At 39.7% G+C, this 8,163-nt stretch overlaps 1 pseudogene; it reads right to left on the minus strand.

Moving 5' to 3' along the window:
• Positions 1-234: 234 nt before the first annotated feature.
• On the minus strand, positions 235-766 carry LOC119628036 (large ribosomal subunit protein uL5 pseudogene; annotated as a pseudogene).
• Positions 767-8,163: the final 7,397 nt, after the last annotated feature.

Below are 8,163 nucleotides of genomic sequence, written 5' to 3' on the forward strand. Positions count from 1 at the left end.
TTGCAAGACCATGATAGTGGACTCAGACCTCAAACCTGAAACCAGGTCTACATTGGCAGATTATTTCTAAATGTCATGGGTCAGTGGAATGAGGCTTTCTCTGATTCCTTAGAAGGGTGGCAAGGCGGAGCATGATTTTCTGTGCCCTGCAAATAAAGTCTAAGAAAGGCTGAGCTTTCTGGTTCTCTTTTTTTCACCAAAAACTTTTTATTGGCCTTTTGGGTAGAAATGGGTTTATTTGTCAGGAAGGATGATTCCATCATACTTATGCTCAAAGCAACGCATGGTCTCCTCTTTGCTGAGTCTGTGTTTGACCCCAATGCAGCCTGTTCTGTGCTTCTTGTCTGTGATGCTGAAACCTGGCCTAGCCAGCACCACATAGAAGTTCAGGCCATAGATACCAATGCTTGGGTCATATATGATACCCAAATCGATCTGTTCCTGGATCCCAAAACCAAAGTTTCTAGTACCTGAGAAGTTACTTTTTCTTAACTCATACTTCTGCACCTTTGGATCCTTCTCCAGGATTTCTTCTGCCTTGAACCCTTGAACTGTGCAGTGAATAGCAATCTTTTCATTTCTCTGCATGCCAAAGGATCTGATTGTATCTAGCTCTGCAAAACACAGGGGTCTGCCCTGTGAGCCACTCCAACACCTTGGCTGCTCAGGTCACTCTGTCTCCACTCTCCTTAACACAGATGTTGAGGCAGAGCTTTCAGATGTGAAGTTTCCACATGGGGTTGTCCTTTTTGCCTTGATCTGCCATGATGGAGAACAGGAAGAGCTCTGGTTCTCTTAAAAGAACTTTGGCAAACATCAAATGGGATATATTTTGGGAAGCTTCAGAAGCTCTACATCAGTCTCTGATTAGGCAAGAAATATCTATATATGAAAAACCTGTAAATAAAATTTGCAGTTCATTCAACTTCAACGCAGCAAATTATATCCTTGATATTTGGAAAATCCTAAAGATGTTTGAAAAGCAGTCTATTCGTGGGATAGCCATTCAATTCTAGAGTCTTTTAGTAATAAGATTGTATTTGAATGGGGCTACCTGTAGGGTAATGACATAATCCTCATTGCAAAATATAAGCAACTGCAGAGGCAAGAGCTGCCATCAAGAATTATATGCTCCTAAGAGTGCCAAGTTGCTTTAAATTTTTTCTTCCTTTTACAGTGACACAGAAAGAGAGAAATCTCTTTTAATATCTCCATGAAATATTAAAATGTTGTCAGGGTCTTCTAAAAGCCCCCCAAAATCTGTGCTTTCAGAAGTATGTTAGCCATAGTACTCAGAATCACATAGCTACCACCATGGTGTTCCCATAGACTGGCCACATACCCTTTAAGTGGAGAGAGAATGTGGCCAGAAGTGTTACTTCTTTTGGTTGCTGGAAATGAAAATGAGAACAATCTTACAATTTCAGAATTAGCAGGAGCCCACTTTTTTCCTAAGCATTTTTTTTATTTGTGGATTTTCAGAATGGTACAATTTAGAGATTCAAATATGAAGCCTTGCTGTCTCTACCGGAGAAAGGAAAAGATATAGCTATATCCTGCTGTATATAATCTCCTTCAGAGGAGATTTCAGCTTTATAGATAAGTCAGAATCTTCTTTTCCTTTCCAGGGTTCGATTTCCACAATACACAATAATTTTAGGGCCTGAAAAAAATGACAATGTCCTCTCTTTCCTGAAGCACTTTTTGTAGTGGAAGACCTTTTTTACTATAATATTTTGTAAGTGTGGGCTTGGGAGAGAGAAAAAGAAGGCAGAGAAAAAAAAATCTAAGTAATTGTTCAGAATGTGTCACTTATCATTATTTTCAAATACAAGTCCTGTCCTTGGAGCTGTTCTCTTGTTTCACTGATTTCCTAGAAACATATGAAAAAGAAGACGAGCCTGCTTATATAGTTTAAAGTTTCTTATTTCACTTTTCATATCCTGCCGCAGATCATACCCAGCGTTTCTCCAGGGTGGTGTTTGAACAGATATCCTCTGTTTAATATGTGCTCCACTGTCATTGTTGAGAAGACAATGATTCCCATGTCTTCTGCATCCAGGTGACACAGGGCAGATTGAATGCATCACCAAACAATGCACATCTCCTTTTCTATGATCATTTATTGTTGGAGAAGGAAGATACTTATTTTTATATTTGAGGGAACTGATGTCCACAGCTGAAAAGTGATACGTTTAGAGGTCAATGGCTAGTTTGCAGTACAGTCAGAATGACTGCAATGACTGCCCAGATATCTTGACCCTTTGTTTAGTGCTAATGTCCCCATTTTGTATCCATAAGCCTCTTTGGTGGCACACTTTTTTTTGCTCTATCTACCTGAGGCTCTGGGTTCTCATATTGAGGACCTACTTCCTGACTTGGCAGAAAGCCTGCCCTGACCTGCTCTTCTGTCAAAGCCTCCTGGCAATCTCCTTGCCTCTGGCTACATGCAGTAGCTTCCTTAAACATCTCTGTGGCTTCCCAATCAACCTCTAGTTCTGGTGCTATTTGTGACCCCTCTTCAATCTGCCTTATTCCCACATTACTGCTTTGCTTTAGAATTTTTTGTCTTTCTTCTGAGACGGAGTCTCACTTTGTTGCCCAGTCTGGAGTGCATTGGCCCTATCTCGGCTCACTGCAACCTCCACCTCCTGGGTTCAAGTGATTATCCTGCCTCAGTCTCTCAGGTAGCTGGGATTAGAGGCGTGTGCCACCATGCCCTGCTAATTTTTGTGTTTTTAGCAGAGACAGGGTTTCACCATGTTGACCAGGCTGGTCTCAAACTCCTGACCTCAGGTGATCTCCCCTCCTTGTCTCCCAAAGTGCTGGGATTACAGGTGTGAGCCACCACCCCCAGCCTTTGCTTTAGCTTTGACATGGGGAGGGGAAGGAGGGGACACTTATCCTCTTCCTTATGCAACTAGGAATCTTCTCCTCAAGCTTTCTCTTCCCAGGAGTGGAGAGTGTTTGAGTCTCTTCTGCTCCTCTCTACCTCAGCGCTCAATTCTCCCCAGGGAGAAGGAGGGGTGGAGCTAATTGATCAGGCAGTTTTACTAGTGAGTGTGATCAATATGCCTTGTGGTGGGGAAACTGGCTCTGTCCTGCCTCTCTTTGACCTGAGGCACTGTATCTGCCTCTCTTTGACCTGAGGTGCCGTGGGCCTGCTCACATCTCTGGCCTCTTTTTTTTTTTTTTTTTTTTTTGGTCTCCTCTGTCACCCAGGCTGGAGTGCAGTGGTACGATTTTGGCTCACTGCAAGCTCCACCTCCCGGGTTCACACTATTCTCCCACCTCAGCATCCCGAGTAGCTGGGACTACAGGTGCCTGCCACCTCGCCCGGCTAATTTTTTTGTATTTTTAGTAGAGACGGGGTTTCACCGTGTTAGCAAGGATGGTCTCGATCTCCTGACCTTGTGATCTGCCCGCCTCGGCCTCCCAAAGTGCTGGGATTACGGTTGTGAGCCACCATACCTGGCCATCTCTGGCCTCTTAATTTAACTCTCTAACTGCAGTGTTCTCCAGGTGTTCACCCAGGTAGCAGGATGCTGTTTTCCTTGAAGCTGGCTGAGTAAGTAGATTTGGTGTGCTCTACAGACTGCATTCCCCATAGTTTGGACCAAGATTTAGGAAGAGTCAGGAGCATTATTTTGTCCCAAGGTTTAAAATGTATTCTTCCTCACAGCTGACAGTTGGGCCCTGTGTGTTGGAAGTTATTAGGTGCTGGCCCAGCCATTAATACAGCTGACACTGTGATTCCTGTTTGGCCATCCATTCTTTGTAGGACTTCTCCATTAGTTAGAACTTTTGTGGGGAGAAAAGTAAGCTTTAGACTCCCAAGTGTCAAAGATCTGCAATGTTGGGTCGTTTCTCCTGGTTACCTGGTTGTCGGAGGATGAATTGCCTGTCTCCTATACAATTTTTGGTCTGTCATTTGCTCCCATTTCACTACTCAATTCACATTAATCAAAAACCATTTTGAAAAAATTGATTTAACAAGGAAAATAAATGATGTTTACTTAATACTTTTATACACTCTTTATCATACTAGCTATTGCATTCAGATTGTCTATTACCTGTAACAACATAGTGAAGGGATATTAATATACCCATTTTAGATTAAAAAAAACTTAGGCCCAGAAGGGGAAAGTCTCAAAAGGTCATTCAGAGCCACTCAAGATATCCCCATTTGTCCAGTAGCTATTATGTGCCAGGCATATAGACCTAAATGTTTTACAGAGAGTATTTTGTTTATTATTTACCACAGTGTTGCCAGGGAGACATTATAATCTCCGAGAAATTAACAACTTGCCAAGGAACATAGATCAAAGGAAGGATGGAGACAGAACTGGAATTCACATCTTTCTGGCTCTAAAACTGCAAGTTCTTCCTAACATTTCAGGGTGCTTTCCCTTTACAAGTGCTCATTTTTCAACTAGATTTTTGAACTGTTAGGGAGACAAGTTTATTGTTTCAGGCCTGCACAGAATTGATAGTAGCAGTTAGAGTTCAGTTTCTCTCTCTGCCTTCCCATCAACTTCTCTCCCATTTCTGGGAATGGGGACAGAGAATTTAGAAAATTTATAGGTGTACAATGTAATTTTGTTTGGAAAACCTTTAGATGATTGAAATCTCTTTAAAAAACTGTACCTTCACCTTTCAGATTTCTGCCCAACGACAAGATCTATGGCTGGCTGTGTGCTCTTAGAGTAAGCGCTAGCTTTCATATTCCTGGCACATGGCCCTGGTTTGGTACTTCCTGGTGTCTTGTCCCAATTACGGGCTCCTCTGCCACTTACAACCCTCTGGTGAAAGACCAGGTCACTTCCCAAGAAGCAAATTATTTGATTAAGCAAGCATTTATGTAAAATTTGTAATATACACATGTAGAAAAATATCAAACTACTAGCTGCACAAGTTTTGCCTTTTCTTTTTGCATTTTGTAATGTGTTTGATTGTCAAACTTGGAGGAGATAAAATGGACAGTAGCAACATTTCCATTGGAAGAAAGATTTCTGAAGAGCTTATAAGGAGGTAAATTTGAGTGGTAGGATGTTCCTTACATTTGTTTAACAGTAGGCAACACATTTAAAGGTACAGCAAGTTAATATGTACTGGGAAGAGCAAAGGTAAGAGATTGAAGGGTTCAGGTTGTCTTTGAAGATAAAAATGGGAAGTCTGAAGATGAATTTGAGGTCCCAAGAGAGGGGGAGGAAAAAGTGAGGTGTGAGAAACATTATTCAAACTACACTAGGTCTACAATGAAGTGACAAATAGATTTGACTTCTAAAAGTAAAAATGAAGATAATGCCAACATAGCTAGGTTAGGGGCAGTTTATTTGCTTCTTTGTTAAATTCTGTCACAAGCTGGTTGCCTGTGGGATAGATACTAAAGAGGAGATATACTACATGACAACTCATTGGATAATCATACTAATAATCTGTTTTTCCTAGAATAAATAAATTTATTTTTAGACTTATAAAGCTGGTTTATTGAACAGTCTGAACTGAGTGTGTGTGAGGGAGTAGAGTAGTTTTAATTTTCTTTCCTTATTCCTGTCTTGATATATCTTCTTTCTAGTCTCATTATTTTGACCCTTTACAACCTCTTGGGAAGATTCACAGCATTCTGATTGCTTTGAGTGTTTCAAAAATCTAGTACATGCCAGTTTAATCCACATGAAAGCTTTAAGCTCATCCTATGTGACACTCTGCCATGGTTCAAGATTTCAGGACAGTATGGAGGTTCCTCAAAAAACTAAAAATAGAACTACCATATGATCCAGCAATCCTAGTTCTGGGCATTTACCCAAAGGAAAAGGAATCAATATATCAAAGAGACATCTGCACTCCATGTTTATTACAGCACTATTTGGAATAGCCAAGATATGAAATCAACGTAGGTGTCCAACAACAGATGAACAAATGCATACACACACAATGGAACACTATTCAACCATAAAAGGAGTGAAATTTTATCATTCATGGCAACATGGATGGAAATAAATGACATTACGTTAGGTGAAATAAGCTAGTAACAGAAAGTTAAATACTGCATGTCTTCACTCAATATGGAAGCTAAAAAAATTTTGATCTCATAGAAGTAACAGGTCAGACAGAAAATACTAGAGGCTGGGAAAGGCATGGAGAAGGAGGAAATAGAGAGACTTGTTAAAGGATATAAATTACAGCTAGATAGGAAGAATAAGTTCTAGTGCTGTGTAGATGTAGAATTACTGTAGTTAAAATAATATATAGTTTCAAATAGCTAGGAGGATATTGAATGTTGCCAACACGAAGAAATGATAAATTTTGGAGATGATGGATATGCTAATTACCCTGATTTGATCACTATACATTACATGTGTCACTACATCACTATGTACTGCTGTACACAGTGGCTCACATCCGTAATCTCATTACTTTGGGAGGCTGAGGCGAGAGGATTGTTTTAGGCCAGGAGTTTGAGACTGGCCTGGGCAACATGGTGAGACCCACTCTCTGAAAAAATAAAAATAAAATAAATTATCCAGGCATGGTGGCACATGCCTGTAGTCCCAGTTACTTAGGAGGCTGAAGCGTGAGAAGAGCTTGAGTCCAGGAGTTTGAGGCTGCAGTGAGCTATAATTGTAACACTGCACTCTAGCCTGGGCAACAGAGCAAGACCTCATCTCAAAAAACAAAACAAAACAAAACTATATACCCCCTAAATATATACAATTATTATGTATCAATTAAAAACATGAAAAAAGGACAATATCCAGTTTGGTTCAAAGAACAAGTTATCTGGATAATAATGTCTAATAGAATATAAGGAATCTAGAGAATAGGAACAGGTCTTCATAAGTGGTTTTATTGTTTGTTTAAAAAAATTGCATTGGATTGATACCAAGTCAATTCAGTTTATTGTTTAAATGTCTGAAAAATCTGATATAATTATTTTAACTATTTCAATGACATTAATATTTTCAGCATGAAATCATAACTTTAATAAGAAAACAGTTTAAAAATGATATATATGTATAACACTATTGATTGTTTTAATATTCTAAAAGTAGTAGAAGGAGGTCTTATGGTCTTATAGAAATATGAAATACAAAAATATGGAAAAGGATAAAAAGTTAACTTAAAATAAGAAATAGTGGATGTAGACCATTTTTATTCCATCCATCTACGGATCCACTAATCAATCATTTAAAGAACCATTTATTGGGAGGCCACCGCATTTTAGATTACAACTAAGTAAAGTCTGATAATCCCCTGATAATAAAATATACCCAAGAAGGCCAATTTGTTTTTTCAATTACATCCCTTTTCTGAACTTACTTCAGATTTCTCTTTACAGTCTGTCTTTTGCTTGGCCCAAATATTGTACCTTGCTCCAGTCTGCTGTGGCCAGTACTTATGCCTTCAATGCTTTTGGCAAATGTTACCCAGAAAGCCACTTGTCCTTGAGAACACTCTGAGGTGGCTAAACAAAGGCAAGCCACTTCACCAGTTCCTTAGGAGGCCACTACACAGGACAAAATGGACGATCATATTTCTTTAAGAACAAGTTCCAAGTTGCTCCACCTGGTACTAGGAGTCTGTGCCAGGAGTGTGGGCTGCTACACGAATGGCTACTGCCAACATGAGATGTGAGGGATGGCAAGTGGGCAATTTAACATGCTATGACAGTCTCTTACCACAAAGCAGCAGATTAGTTTTTCATCCAGTCTTCAGCTGGTTGTTGAAAGTTTTTGGTTGATTCCAGGATTCTGTAAAGTTCTTTCAGTTTTTGCCAGCTCATGAATTGCTTTTGTGGAGGGAAAAAGTCCTGGTGTTCCTACTCTACTGTTTTTGGTGATATTACTTTCATGGGTTTTCCTTAGGAATATGACACTGCAAAGGAAGTTAAAGGTCAGTCTTTCCTGTCTTTTGTCTTTATACTTAGAAGATAGCAATACATAAACTATTCACATTTGTAGAAAGAAAGTCTCATTTAATTAACATTTCTGACCCACACCTTCACCCATTCCTCTTTCTTTTTACAAGGAGAAACACTTTAATTGGCACCATGGGTAAAAGGCTCCTGTCTGCCTGCTCTAGGCTCCGTTTAAATTTCCCCTTTTATTTTTAGTTGACAAATGATATGCTTTGGCTGTGTCCCACCCAAATCCCATCTTG

Source organism: Chlorocebus sabaeus, chromosome 23 (assembly GCF_047675955.1).
Source record: "Chlorocebus sabaeus isolate Y175 chromosome 23, mChlSab1.0.hap1, whole genome shotgun sequence".
Lineage (NCBI taxonomy): Eukaryota > Metazoa > Chordata > Mammalia > Primates > Cercopithecidae > Chlorocebus > Chlorocebus sabaeus.